The sequence below is a fragment of the Pelodiscus sinensis genome, chromosome 10, assembly GCF_049634645.1.
Source record: "Pelodiscus sinensis isolate JC-2024 chromosome 10, ASM4963464v1, whole genome shotgun sequence".
In the NCBI taxonomy this organism is placed as follows: Eukaryota; Metazoa; Chordata; order Testudines; family Trionychidae; genus Pelodiscus; species Pelodiscus sinensis.
In genome coordinates this window covers 54579328-54594396 of record NC_134720.1, presented here as the reverse complement: position 1 = coordinate 54594396, position 15069 = coordinate 54579328, and the positions used below count along the sequence as shown (strand labels likewise).

Below are 15069 nucleotides of genomic sequence, written 5' to 3'. Positions count from 1 at the left end.
AAGACCCCAGCACCCCCGGGAGCACCGCCGGGCCTGTCTACGCCGCGTCCGGGAGCACGGGGCTCAGCAAGACCCCAGCACCCCCGGGAGCACCGCCGGGCCTGTCTACGCCGCGTCCGGGAGCACGGGGCTCAGCAAGACCCCAGCACCCCCGGGAGCACCGCCGGGCCTGTCTACACCGCGTCCGGGAGCACAGGGCTCAGCATGACCCCAGCACCCCCGGGAGCACCGCCGGGCCTGTCTACGCCGCGTCCGGGAGCACAGGGCTCAGCATGACCCCAGCACCCCCGGGAGCACCGCCGGGCCTGTCTACGCCGCGTCCGGGAGCACAGGGATCAGCATGACCCCAGCACCCCCGGGAGCACCGCCGGGCCTGTCTACGCCGCGTCCGGGAGCACGGGGCTCAGCAAGACCCCAGCACCCCCGGGAGCACCGCCGGGCCTGTCTACACCGCGTCCGGGAGCACAGGGATCAGCATGACCCCAGCACCCCCGGGAGCACCGCCGGGCCTGTCTACACTGCGTCCAGGAGCACGGGGCTCAGCATGACCCCAGCACCCCCAGGAGTACCGCCGGGCCTGTCTACACTGCGTCCGGGAGCACGGGGCTCAGCATGACCCCAGCACCCCCAGGAGCACCGCCGGGCCTGTCTACACTGCGTCCGGGAGCACGGGGCTCAGCATGACCCCAGCATCCCCGGGAGCACCGCCGGGCCTGTCTACGCCGCGTCCGGGAGCACAGGGATCAGCATGACCCCAGCACCCCCGGGAGCACCGCCGGGCCTGTCTACACCGCGTCCGGAAGCACAGGGATCAGCAAGACCCCAGCACCCCCGGGAGCACCGCCGGGTCTGTCTACGCCGCGTCCGGGAGCACGGGGCTCAGCATGACCCCAGCACCCCTGGGAGCACCGCCGGGCCTGTCTACGCCGCGTCCAGGAGCACGGGGCTCAGCAAGACCCCAGCACCCCCGGGAGCACCACCGGGCCTGTCTACGCCGCGTCCAGGAGCACGGGGCTCAGCATGACCCCAGCACCCCCGGGAGCACCGCCGGGTCTGTCTACGCCGCGTCCGGGAGCACGGGGCTCAGCAAGACCCCAGCACCCCCGGGAGCACCACCGGGCCTGTCTACGCCGCGTCCAGGAGCACGGGGCTCAGCATGACCCCAGCACCCCCGGGAGCACCGCCGGGTCTGTCTACGCCGCGTCCGGGAGCACGGGGCTCAGCATGACCCCAGCACCCCCGGGAGCACCGCCGGGCCTGTCTACGCCGCGTCCGGGAGCACGGAGCTCAGCATGACCCCAGCACCCCCAGGAGCACCGCCGGGCCTGTCTACACTGCGTCCGGGAGCACGGGGATCAGCATGACCCCAGCACCCCCGGGAGCACCGCCGGGCCTGTCTACACCGCGTCCGGGAGCACGGGGATCAGCATGACCCCAGCACCCCCGGGAGCACCGCCGGGCCTGTCTACACCGCGTCCGGGAGCACGGGGCTCAGCATGACCCCAGCACCCCCGGGAGCACCGCCGGGCCTGTCTACACTGCGTCCGGGAGCACGGGGCTCAGCATGACCCCAGTACCCTCAGGAGCACCGCCGGGCCTGTCTACACTGCGTCCGGGAGCACAGGGATCAGCATGACCCCAGCACCCCCGGGAGCACCGCCGGGTCTGTCTACACCGCGTCCGGGAGCACGGGGATCAGCATGACCCCAGCACCTCCGGGAGCACCGCCTGGCCTGTCTACGCCGCGTCCGGGAGCACGGGGATCAGCATGACCCCAGCACCCCGGGAGCACCGCCGGGCCTGTCTACACCGCATCCGGGAGCACGGGGATCAGCATGACCCCAGCACCCCCGGGAGCACCGCCGGGCCTGTCTACGCCGCGTCCGGGAGCACGGGGCTCAGCATGACCCCAGCACCCCCGGGAGCACCGCCGGGCCTGTCTACGCCGTGGCCGGGAGCACGGGGCTCAGCATGACCCCAGCACCCCCGGGAGCACCGCTGGGCCTGTCTACGCCGCGGCCGGGAGCACGGGGCTCAGCATGACCCCAGCACCCCCGGGAGCACCGCCGGGCCTGTCTACGCCACGTCCGGGAGCGAGGCGGTGCAGAGGCGCGAGCAGGTCTCCACGGGACGCAGCAGGGCGCGTGGGGGCCAGGCCTGGTGGCAGAGGGACACGGCCGCGGGTGAGGGGCGGCCACGACGGGTCAGTCTGGGGCCGTCTCTGGTGCGCGGGGAGCACAGCGCTGCCGAGGCCCCTGTGCGTTCGGGGGCCTTTCTGGTGCGTGTCTCTATGTCTGGCACCCTTGGGAATAGGCACCTGAGGTAGCAAGTGCAGGGTGGCCAGGAGTCCAGTCTTCACCCCAACAGGCCGGTAAAACAATTCAGAGAATCCCGGACGCCTGAGATGTACTACAATGGCGCTATTTTCTGAATTTCTGGGCACCTGGCAACCGACAAATGCTCCGCACCCGGTCTCCCCCTCTGCTCTCAACACCCCCCGACCCCAGCCCCCATGCTTACCTGGTTCCCCAAGGATGCCGGCACAAAATGGCTGCTGGCCAAAAGACCTAGGGCCTTAGTGCTCAACCGCTCCCCTGTTGCTATCCCTGCACTCACTCTTAAAGGGGACCTGCTGTTTCAATGCTGGTTTTTGGTTTACTTGGAGTCCTTTTTTTTTTTGCTCAACAACTTCGGTCTGCCCCCCCCTTTTCCCCCTTCGACAGAATTTTTTCCCGGTGTTTTTTTTTGGGGGGGGAGAGGGGGACTCAGTGGTTTTGTTTCCACCATCTGGCAACCCTAAGCAAGAGGCCTAGGGCCTAGTGATGCTCCGGGCCCCTGCAGGGCCTGGAACTGGGCTGGGAAGCCAAGGACACGCCGGCCGCGTGGCCGACAGCTGCACAGGATGCGAGGCGGCTTGGCCCCGTGCTGAGCGTTCAGCCAGCGCCCGGCGAGGGAGTGGCCGGGGGGCAGGGCGCACCAGCCAGCGGCACTCGGCCAAGGTCGTTTACTGCTGGCCCAGGGGCGCAGCCCCTGCCGTCCCCGGGCCCCGGGCAGCTTTACGGCACCCCTGCCTGGAGCCGGGTCCTCGGGGGGCCGAGCTCACAGCCAGGGCAGCAACTGCAGGGGGCCCAGGCCTGTGGGCGAGTGGCAGAGCAGCGAAGCCGCCCCAAAGAGGAGAATTCAGGGGCTGCGCTGGTGGGGGCAAGCGAGCTGCCCGGATTCCCCCTTTCCACGGGGAACCCTGGTGCCTCCTGGGTGCCTGGGGCCTGCTCGTGGAGAGGCCGCGGAGACGGCGCTGGATTCAGAGAGCCCAGCCTGGGCAGTGAAACCTGCTCAAGCCAGGCTCGACCCCGAGGCCCCGGTGCCCTACTGATCTCCGGCTCCGCACGGGAGTCTCTGCTTGCGGCCACGGCTCTGTCGGTCGGACCCCCCTCCCGCGTGGCTCCCTCCGTCTCTCCTGGGACTCGGCGGCTCCCTCCCCGCGGCCTGGTTGCTGGAGCATCTCCTCTGGGGGCATCATCGTCTGCCACCCCAGCCCAGGCAGCTCTGAAGTCCCCTGCCCTGGCTGACTCGCACAAATGGTCCCAGGCCGGCTGCCCAGAGCCTGCCTCGGTGAGCGGCTGCAGGGACCCCAGGCCTGGCCCATCTCCTGGCTTTGTGCCACAAACCTTCCTGTCTAAACCACACTCTTCTTTCCCTCGCAGGCACCTGCCTGCTCACAGAGCCCTCAGCCTCTTCCTCCAGAGCTGCAAGGGGTGGCTACCAGCTTTGACCCTGGCGCAGTCTCGCTTTACTTGCCCGAATGCCACAAGCAACACAAAACTCCCCCAGAGGAGAGCTCGAAGCCCCCATAACGCCTGGCTTCTCCGCTGCGGCCCGGCCTGCAGCCTTGTGACACTAGAACAGAGCGCGGAGGGACCTGACGCTGGAGGAGCCGCTGCGCCGCTCGCCTCACCGAACCCGTTGCTGCCCCGCCCCCGACTTCCCGCAAAGACCCTGCCTCCGGGCATGGCAGGGTCTGGGGGGAGGGGAGAGAGGCTTGCGCAGAGCATGTAGCCGCCCGCAGCCCGTGGCCTTTGCCGACACAGACCGTCTGATAACGGGAGGATGCCTGTCCGCAAGGAGAGCCCGCTGTTCCACAGCGACTGTCCTGCTCACGCACAGGCGCGCGCACACACAGTGCACACAACTCTTCAGTTGGCTGCAACCGTGAATGCGTTCAGATACAGACTGGCTTGATCGCAGTCCAGCGGCGTAACCATGGCGATGCGGTCCAGCACACCAGACAGTTACATCAGCTCCACGCCCCTGTCCAGGGCGACTCCGTTTGATCTCAGAAACCAGACCTGACTCCTGGGCTTTGGCATGTCCTGTTTCCTACACGTGTAAACTCACTTTACCACCAGCCAGGAGGGATCCTCTGGTGGCGTGGCTGGAGCGCACGGCATGCTCTCACCAGTCGGGAGTGTTCCCGTGACCATTCCCGCGGCGTGGCTGGAGCGCACGGTGCCCGCCCCGTCAGCCCTGCTCTCACCGGCCGGGAGCGTTCCTGAGACCATTCCTGCAGCGCGGCTGAAGCACACGGCACGCGCCCCATCGGCCCTGCTCTTATTGGCCGGGAGTGTTCCCGTGACCTGTTCCCACGGCGTGGCTGGAGCACACGGTGCCCGCCCTGGCGGCCCTGCTCTTACTGGCCGGGAGCGTTCCCACGACTCGTTCCCATGGCGTGGCTGGAGCACACGGTGCCCGCCCTGGCGGCCCTGCTGTTACTGGCCAGGAACGTTCCCATGACTCGTTCCCACGGCGTGGCTGGAGCGCACGGTGCCCACCCTGGCGGCCCTGCTGTTACTGGCCGGGAGCGTTCCCACGACTCGTTCCCACGGCGTGGCTGGAGCGCACGGTGCCCACCCTGGCGGCCCTGCTGTTACTGGCCGGGAGCGTTCCCACGACTCGTTCCCACGGCGTGGCTGGAGCGCACGGTGCCCACCCTGGCGGCCCTGCTCTTACTGGCCGGGAGCATTCCCACGGCGTGGCTGGAGCGCACGGTGCCCACCCTGGCGGCCCTGCTCTTACTGGCCGGGAACGTTCGCACGACTCGTTCCCACGGTGTGGCTGGAGCGCACGGTGCCCGCCCTGGCGGCCCTGCTGTTACTGGCCGGGAGTGTTCCCGTGACCTGTTCCCACGGTGTGGCTGGAGCACACGGTGCCCACCCTGGTGGCCCTGTTGTTACTGGATGGGAGCGTTCCCACAACTCGTTCCCGCGGCGTGGCTGGAGCGCATGGTGCCCGCCCTGGCGCCCCTGCTCTTACTGGCCGGGAGCGTTCCCACGACTCATTCCCACGGCGTGGCTGGAGCGCATGGTGCCCGCCCTGGCAGCCCTGCTCTTACTGGCCGGGAGTGTTCCTGTGACCTGTTCCCCTGGCGTGGCTGGAGCACATGGTGCCCACCCTGGCGGCCCTGCTCTTACTGGCCGGGAGTGTTCCTGTGACCTGTTCCCATGGCGTGGTTGGAGCGCACGGTGCCCGCCCTGGCGCCCCTGTTCTCACCGGCCGGGAGTGTTCCTGTGACCTGTTCCCACGGCGTGGCTGGAGCGCACGGTGCCCACCCTGGCGGCCCTGTTGTTACTGGCCGGGAGCGTTCCCACGACTCGTTCCCGCGGCGTGGCTGGAGCGCATGGTGCCCGCCCTGGCGCCCCTGCTCTCACCGGCCGGGAGTGTTCCTGTAACCTGTTCCCACGGCGTGGCTGGAGCGCACGGTGCCCACCCTGGCGGCCCTGTTGTTACTGGCCGGGAGCGTTCCCACGACTCGTTCCCGCGGCGTGGCTGGAGCACATGGTGCCCGCCCTGGCGCCCCTGCTCTCACCGGCCGAGAGTGTTCCTGTAACCTGTTCCCACGGTGTGGCTGGAGCGCACGGTGCCCACCCTGGCGGCCCTGCTGTTACTGGCCGGGAGCGTTCCCACGACTCGTTCCCACGGCGTGGCTGGAGCACACGGTGCCCGCCCTGGCGGCCCTGCTGTTACTGGCCGGGAGCGTTCCCACGACTCATTCCCACGGCGTGGCTGGAGCACACGGTGCCCGCCCTGGCGGCCCTGCTGTTACTGGCCGGGAGCGTTCCCACGACTCGTTCCCACGGCGTGGCTGGAGCGCACAGTGCCCACCCTGGCGGCCCTGCTCTCACTGGCCAGAGAAATCTCTGAGCTGCTGCTTTGGCTTAGCCTGGGAGCTCTCTTGGGGAGGAAGGAGCTGGGTGTCCCTTTGCATTTGTACAGCACCTAGTGGGGGCAATGGGCCCCCAGCAGGACCGGGGCTTCTGGGCACCTCAGTCATATTCCTGTTCCAGGCTCTAGCCTCTGGTGCTTGGGAGAGTTGCTACCGCGCCCTCCGATCCCTCCTCAGAGCGTCCCTCAGCCGGGAGGCCCACGAAACGTGCTGGAGCAGGGCCCTGTGGGGCAGCTTGCAGAGACGTGAGCTGCTCCACAGCCACGGGGATGCGCCGGAGCCCGCCGAGTCTGGGCAGCGTGGGGGCCTCCGCTGTGAGCTCGCAGCTCAGGGACTGTCGCTCCATGGTCGGAGAGTCCTGAGCTCCATGGGGCCACGAGGATCTGAGAGCAGGGTGGACAGGCACCTGCAGGGATGGGCTAGAGAGTGCCTGGTCCTGCCGGGAGGGCAGGGGACTGGCCGTGATACTCTCCCGAGGTCCCTTCCCGGCAGCAATCGTCACCCTTGCAGTTAGCTCCGGGGAGCGGTCCGTGGCTGGCAGCCTGCCGTGCTGTGGCTCATGCCCAAGGACACACCCTGCCCTGGTTAACGTCTGAATTGCTCCCCTGGAGGGAGCCTGGGAGAGTCAGAAAGAATGACCCCTCCCCCCAAGCAATGAGACACACATTTCTGGTCCAGTGCCCTCCGCTGAGACTGCCAGCCAGGGGTGCTGGGGTAACGGCCACGCCGGAGCGGGCTGCTGAGATCCGTCCCCCCAGTAACTGTCACGTGGTGACGACGAGGGGTGTAAAACGCCGGTTAAAACGGTAACCGTGTAACCGCCGACAGTCTCAGCGGAGACGCGCTGTGGGCGCTGCCGTGTGAAGCTAGAATCAGCTCAAATAACCGTCATAGCGCAGAGCCTGCGGCGAAGCCACCCCAGGAGCAGGGCTGCGGGACAGAGAGGGGGAACCCGCCTGAGCTGCGCGTGAGCAGGTGGGCCCTGTCTCCCGAAACTGCTCTGGGTTCTGTGCCAGGCTGGAAACAGGCCCCGGCTCCCACAGGACGTCCCTGCCTGGACCCGAGGGGCTCGCCTGTCCCCTCAATTGCACAGCCCCCGGGAGGGGATGCGACGTCAGCCTCCAGCTTTGCACCTCGGGCGCTTTCCCGCGGCCGGGGCAGACACGTTCCCGTGGGAACCAATGGGAAACCTGTGCAGGTAAACGCTCACCCCTGCCGCGACAGTTCTACGATACTGGCCCAGGCCGGAGGGAAAAAGCGAAGTGCCAGACACTTCTGTGCTGCCCTGCAGCACCTGCATAGCCCGTCGTGCCGAGGAGAAGGACCCGCGATCTTGCCCATCGACTTCCCACTCTGCTGCTCACCTTAGCTCGCTCCATGCTCGTTGTGGGGAGGGGCCGGGGGCAGGCTGCTCTGACGTCTCTCCAGCCTCTTTTCTTTTCACCTGGGCGTTGTGTTTTCCTAAAGAAAACCCCCAAAACAACCCCCCTTCCAAAGCAAGCGCCCTCCAGACCCCACCTCTGGCCACGCCCAGCCGCCTTCCATTGGGAACGGATTTTCCTGCGGCTGGTTAGGAACTTGGAGCGCAGGCTCCGGGCTCTGGACGGCTCTGACAACAGGGATGTGAGGCCTCGCAAGGCAATCAGCCTCCTGTGCCAGAATGCTGTAGCCCCCCCACCCGGCAATCTCGCCACCCGCCGTTTTCAGTCAGACCAGCCCCCGGGGGGGAGACCCGTAACCCAGGGGAGGGGCCGCCTGGCTCCGCCCGGACTTGCCTGGAAACCTGGTTGGAACAAAGACAATCTGAGAAGGCGGAGGCAACGGAAACAGAAAACGATCCCGCCTGTGGCCCCCTCCCTGCTCCCACGCGAGCTCCCTCCAGCTGCAGGAAGGTCTCTAGGTGGGAGGAGAGGGACCATCTGGAACCAGACACGTTCAGGCCTAGGAGGCAAACATGGAGGCGCCCAAACTAGAGGCCAGTTTTGAACCCGTTTGGGGGCTGCTATTCCTCACTCTGCTGAGCTGGCCAGACTGACCTTGCCCTGTTCTGACCCGCGTGGGCAGAGACCCCCCTCCCGCCCTTCCGGGTGGTGCCCCTCCCCATGGCTCGGGAAGGGGCACCGGGTGTCCCTCGCGGTGACGTTCCTAGCCAGAGCTGCCCCCTTGTGCGCCACGTTCCTGCTGCGGCCACAGGAAACGCTGGGCAGAGACGCGCTGGGCGGGTCCGGCCGTGCCAGACGCCAGCAGCAGCGGAAAGCGTGAGAAAGCTTGTTCCCGGCGATGTTCGGCTACATTCTACAGACAGAAGGACTGTGGCTAATTAGTTCTAGCTCTTCAAAGGGCTTTAATGATCTCCGGATGGGCCCCCCACCCCCACACACTGGAACCAAACAACAAACCTCTGGGCAGCTCGAACCCAGAGACGAGTTTGGGAGCCATGCAATAACGGAGCTGGACGAACATCAGAACATGTATTAGCCTGGGATTAATTTTGTCAGCCAGTTCGTTTATTCAGTGAATAATATTCAGCCAGCAATCTGCATATGGGTCACAGACTGTGCAACGTGACAAGCAACATTCATTGAAGAATTATTGTCTCAATTGCTTTTAACTAGCTCCAGTTTCAATGAATTCAGCTCCTGGATACTCTAGAGAGAGGGGCAAACGTTAGCACTTGCATTGTTACGCTAGAGGTGGGAAACTGAGGCTCGGAGTGAGCAGCGATAAATAACCCGTCTAAGGACACAGAGAGATGTAGCAACTGGGACTGGAATCCACAAATTCCTGCTCCCTAAACCACCCTGGAAGGAAGCGCTGGTGAAATTCTGGCCTCGCTGTACTCTATGGGAATTTTGTCATTGACGTCAATAAGGCCAGAATTGCTCTTGTTCTTTGCTGGCTCTAGTACGTTTCCGAGAAGCAGTGCAACAAGCCACGCCTCCACAAAGTGCTTCCTACGGCTCCGTGCTCGAACCAGTCCCCTGCTCCAAGATGGAGACACGGCCTTGGTAAGGGCACTCCCTTGGAACCGGGCGGAGTTCTGCGGATGAAAAGCTGCGGCTGTAAATACGTTTAAGGTTTTTAATCGGCATTGCCACCACGATCTGGAGATGGAGACGAGGGGCTGGAGTCGGCTGTTGGCTGCGTGAGTGTAAAATCAGAGTCACTCCAAGGAAGTCAAATGCAGCGACTCTGGATTTACATGTGGGTAACTCAGAAAAGAATTTGTTCCCTGCCGTCTTAGGCAAGTCCGAGCACTGGCCACCTGGGCCCAACCCTGCCAGGGGCTCTCCTGGGTTCTGCTCATTCAGGGTTTGCCGTGCGAAGGCAGCAGGAAGGTGCTTTAAACGCCTGGCAGGGACAAAGCAAACCCTGCCAGTGGCAGAGCCCAGCACTGGACAGGCTGGAAAAGAGGAGTCAGGTCGCAGCAGAGCCAATCACTATCTCTCTTCTGCACTTGGAAAGCAGCAGGCGGGCGAAGTCCTTCCAGAGCCTGAGTAACTAAGGGTGGCGGCAAGGGATAGCTGTGCCCCGAGCACTTGCAGCCCAGCTCTCAAAGGGCTGGTGGAGGGATCACTGGCCCCTCGATGCTATTGGGGACTCGCCGGGGGGCAGCCGGGGAATTGCTGCAGGCCGGCAGACCGTTCCCGCGGTGCCGAGTTCGGAAAGGGAACGCGGGCCGGCCCCGAGAGCCACTGGCCCAGGCACAGCCCAGCAGAGCTGCTGGGGGCTTCCTGACAAATGGAAGGGGAGGACGGGAACTCGCGCCATTCAACATGGCTTTGGTGACGGCAGCTCTCCTCCCACAGCCCAGGGCAGCGCGGGTTCAGCTGAGCAAGGTGCAGAGCAGACGCGAATCCCGGCCGTGCTCACTTGGACTCGCTGCTGCGGCAAAGGCCCCCGCTGGCAAACTGCCGCCTGCTAGACGCTGGGCTCTTCGCATGCAGCCCCAAGCGCCCTGCAGAGCACGGGCTGGGAGATCAGCCGCTGGGGCCCGGGGCCCGTCGCCTCTTCATCCCGGAGACTCATTAGCCGAGTTCCATGCCGAGGCCTGATGAGCGCTTGGCTCCAGGAATGCGGCTCCCCAAGGGAAGCAGGTATCCCAGGAGTGGCTGGCCCGGCCCCCGGTGGGCAGTGGAATCCGACAGGGCGCTCCGCTCCTGTCTCCTGCAGCTGCTCAGCCACTTCTCCCCGAGCGCCGGGCTCGGACAAAGGCTCCGCATCCTGCCAAGCGCGCAGCTGGGTCAATCTGCAAAGACGAAGGCCAGCTCCTCCGTCGCCAGGCCCAAGCGCTCCGGTACCCCCCGAAGAGAGGGCAGCACGTCAAAGCACTTTCCCAGCCAGCCAACCCACCCCCTCCCAGGCAGAGGAACAGGCCCCAATTAGTGCTATTGAAAAGGATAATTAGATCTGCTCGCCGGCAATGGGGGAGGCGGCAACATGCATTTTCCATTGAGTTTTATTTTAATAACTAAGACGTGTCAGAAGATGCCAAAAATGCCTCCCTGAAAGCATTAGCAGCGCTCGCCGGGACACGAGTTCACGGCCGCTCAGCTGGGCGGTCGGAAGGCAGCACCGTGTGACACGGGAGCCTGGTTTTCTGCTCTCGGTCCTTAGCTAAATGCTACGTTATAAGCAGGACACGCTGCAAGGGGTCAGGTCGGGACAGGGAAATTCTGCCTCCCAAACACCACCCTCCCCGGCCCTGGAGCGCGTTTCTGTTCAGCAGTTAGTCGCTCTAGGAGACGTTACTAGAGTTGTCAGTGCCTCCTGTGGGCCTGCAGGGAGAGTCCTGTTCTCGGTGTGGGCGGAGCCTGTGGGCTGGGCGGAGCCTGCGGGCTGGGCGGAGCCTGCAGACGGGTTAGAAATCTGCAGAGCCCCAGGAGGGAGCAGGAGGCCTTTCCTTAGAGGCGCCACTGTCTACAGCACAGACCTCCTGGGCAGTGATGGGGGAGGAGCCAAGCATTGACCCCGCCCCCACGCTCCCTGCTGCTGGAGACAGGTGGGCATGAGGCCGAAGGAGCAAGGTATCACCCGGGAGAGGGGGGGACACGGCAGTGGGGCTCAGGCTTCAGCCCTGGAGCAGTTGGAGGCAGGATCAGGTGACGGGCCTGAGGGAGCTGGGTTCCAGGGGGGACTTGGGCATCAAGCCCCAGCCCTGCTGTTTCAGGTGCGACCTCCCCCCAGCCCTGCCTTCAGCCATGGGGCTCCAGGCCCCAGTCCCAGCACTGCAGGGGTGAGCTCTGCCCTATGGCACTAACCCACCGCCACTGGCTTTGCCCCCAGCCCTGACTGGTGGCCCAGCCCCTCGCCCCAGTCCCAGCCCCTCGCCCCAGGTGTATGGCAGCAGGCACTGACCTGGGCTCTCACAGGCAACAGCCCCCCCCCCCATTGCTCCGGCCCCAATGCCTCCCCCAGCCCTGCATCCATCAGCCTCCTCCATCGCCCCATTGCCTCTGGATCCTGCAGCCTTCCTGGCCCCAGACCCATCCCCACACTCCAGACCCTCCGTGCCTCCCGCAACTGCATCTGTCCCCTGTGACAGACCGGGCCGGTTTGGGCACAGCTGAGGCATCCACTCAGGGCAAATTGCCAAATTCGGGGCTCTCTCTAGCCCCCAGACCGGTGACCTTCCCAAACAGGCCACAAACCAGTCCCACAGAGCGCTTCAGCTGCCTGCCTGAAGCCTCCCGAGCAAAACCCCTCTGACACCCCAGCAATATCCGTGCCCCAGATGGCCCCGGGCCTCATACACCGGTGGGGGGTCCTAGCACCCAATCCCACCTACCCCGAACAAGTCCTGTCCGGTCCCAAGAAACCAGCCACAGATCCCTGGTCAATTTACCCTCTGGACCTTACCCACAAGTCACGCTGGGCCAATCCTTTAGAATCTATATCTAAAGGTTTATTACTACAAGAAAGAAAAGCATGAGAGTGAGGTTGTTAATGTATCATACGTTACATGCATCAAATCTTCCAGTTCTCAATGCTGGCTCTAGCAGAGATGTTATAGTTGCTGGCTTAGAAGTTCTTGTTGTACATCCTATGCCAGGATGGGTTCACAGGTCTTTCCGGCTCTTCGATCCCTGTACTGCTGCCTCTGGGATGAAGTGCTGAGCTGAGAACCAAGATGGAGACCACCACATGGCCTATTTATCCCTCCTTCCTGGTCTCTTCCTGGCTGCTGCAGGTCACCTGGCCAGCGGCCTATCCCTGTGTTCCCTGCTGGTAGCCCATAGGTGTCAGCCTCATTCCTGAGGTGTGTCCTTGGCCCATTGAGTGCTATTGTCCCACAGGGCCTCGCTAAATAGCATGTCCACAGGCCGGGCCCTGCCCAATGCTAAACCACATGCAGAGAAATATTCCTTATCCACACAAAGTACATGCTTACAACTTCACACACAGACATTATACAATCACACGAATAGTGTATACAGGATTAGCAGACAGTGAGCTTCTATTCAACACCTCTCATGGCCCCCTTTTATTCCATTTTTGGGGCCAACACCCCCACCTATGAGTGCAGCAGTGATCTGGCTGCTTCCCCCATATTCACATCCCCCCATTGCCCCGACCCTCGCTGGTCCCCCTCCCAACTCCCATCCAGGCTCAGTTCGCCCCGGGGCTTGCTGAGGAATTGCCATTAGCGAACCCGCACGTCTCACTTTTCCCAGCAGACGTGCTCGCTAGCCAGGAGGTGGTAAAAAGCGACATTGTACGTTTGTTACGCCCGCTTCTCCCGGACTCCCAGGTCGCCACCGAGTCCCCTGAAAACCAGCAGCCAGAGATAACGTCCCAGCGTTACTCTCATTGCTGCGGTGAGGGAAAAGCGGCCTAAATAAGTTGCAGTGATGATCACTGCGACTGTGGCAGGGGTCAGAGTCCTGGGCAACTGCCCCTCCTTCTGCCCCATGGGCAGGCCTGCCCACAGTGTAGCACTGCAGGGCAGGGGCGTCTGTAGCCTGCACACGTGGTGGGGCTGCCGGAAGCCCAGTATTGCCGGGAGGTGCTTTACATTGCTCTCTGGACCAGCAGCTGCAACCCAGCTCTCTGTCCCTTCCTCCGGAGCAGCTCGGGCCCCCATAGCATGCCCCCAGAAGCCTGCTTGGTGACCGCCTCCTCGTCAGCATCAGACACGGATACTCCCTCCGGGGACGGAGATCTCAGGAGTCGCTCCATCGCCCAGACGCCATGGGACCGTCCAAGGTTCCCTGCCCCAGTCGTGCCGCCGAAGCCCCCTGACTTTGACTGTTACCAGACTCGTCCACGTAGCCCCGCAGGAGACCCCACACGTGGAGAGGAGCACCAAGCGCCCGGCCCAAACCGCGCATTGTCCCGCCAAGTCACGGGGCCCTCACAGGCCCGAGATGGCGGAAGCTCCGGACTTGGCGCGCTCGCCCCAGCCTGGGCTGCATGCACCGGGACACGTCCCCTCCGGCAGGCTCAGCAGGCGAGATCGGCGAGAAGGCTTCTGTGGCTGCACAAGTCACAGGGGATGAGTTCATGAAGCAGAATGCTCAGAGCGCTCCCTGCTGCCCATGTCCTCCTCCCGTCACTGCCCTTCTCCAGGGAACCCTGGGCCTGAGGGCGTCTTCCCAGGGTACCTTAATAGCTCTGGAGCCGAGGGATGGAACCGGCCGGCAGCACGGTCTCTGACAGCCGCTCCTCAGGGCCGTCACAGAGATCTGACCTGGCCTTTGGGAAGCCAACCAGGAACTCCCACCCTCTTGGCTGTATCACACCAGCCCCGGAGAGCTGCTTCTGGCCAGGGCTGTGCCACTGGTAGGAGCAATGGTGCAGAATGACCAAGCAGGCTGCCAGCGCGCACTCAGCCTCGCCGACACACTGCGGCAGGGCTGCGGGGAAACCGTACACCTGCAGCCGCCACCATCGGCTTCCCCGCTGCCTAGGAGGCTGTGTGTGGGGAAAGGGAGGGGTGACGCTCTCCTGAGAGCCAGCGGTGGCCTCCCACCCATTCTTCCAAGGCATTTCCACCCGCCTTTGGGGGCACATTTTCCCTGCTCACCACGGCAGCTGGCGGCACACGCACAACCTCAGCCTGCCACAGAGCTCTGCCCAAGAAGCAGCCCTGTTTAACGTCTACCCAAGCGAGCGTCCTTAAGCGCCACTTGGCAACGGGCTGTGCCGATGTCAGCGCTCTGGCTGCACCGGCGTGGGAAGGCTCCACTATCGAAAAATGCCACCTGGTCTGCAGCTATGGAAGAATGTTTCTTACACGGTATCTGAAACCAAGCTCTGCTAGGCTGTGGTGTCAGCATTCCACGCAGACAGGCGGACTAGGGCCGAAATGCACAGGAGCGTCTGCACTCAGGAGAGAAGACTTGATCCCAGCCCAAACTATCTTGGTTTGACGTTCAACTGGAGCCTCACGTATCACCAGCGCCCGAAAAAGACCCACAGCAAAATAAAATGCGTGTAAATCGCATCCGGAAATGGACAGGGAAGACCCAGGAAGCCAATGCAAAAGCTCTGTAGACCTCCTCCTGGGAGCCCTTGTCTACTCCGCACCAGAACACTGCTCTGCGTCTGGGCACCCAGTTCCCACACGGCACTTGGCGACTCAATGCCACCCTGCAGATCGTTACCAGCACAGCCAAATCAGGGCCACAAACGTGGCTGTCCACACCCCAAATCCACCACGACAACGGGCTCCTTTGGGCGTTCCACTCTATTGGATGGAACACAGGTCTTCCCATGCACAACGACCTAAATAATATATCATGATTTGGACACAAATTAAACATTTTTTGGCTTGTGGTGCGAGAGCCCAGAGACCCGTGGTAGGACATCAATGGTCCAAGCACCCAGCTGACCAAGGACTTGACCGA

At 63.9% G+C, this 15069-nt stretch overlaps 1 long non-coding RNA gene across 6 annotated transcripts in view; it reads right to left on the bottom strand.

Moving 5' to 3' along the window:
* Positions 1-15069, bottom strand: part of LOC142830822 (uncharacterized) — a 74275-nt gene that overhangs the window by 10710 nt on the left and 48496 nt on the right. Inside the window, exon 4 of one of the 6 annotated variants that reach the window (XR_012906339.1) lies at positions 13582-13697. The exons of the other annotated variants lie outside the window; for them this stretch is intronic. This is a non-coding gene — a long non-coding RNA (uncharacterized LOC142830822). Of the gene's footprint in view, positions 1-13581; positions 13698-15069 lie in introns of those variants that run through there. 6 annotated transcript variants of the gene reach the window in all.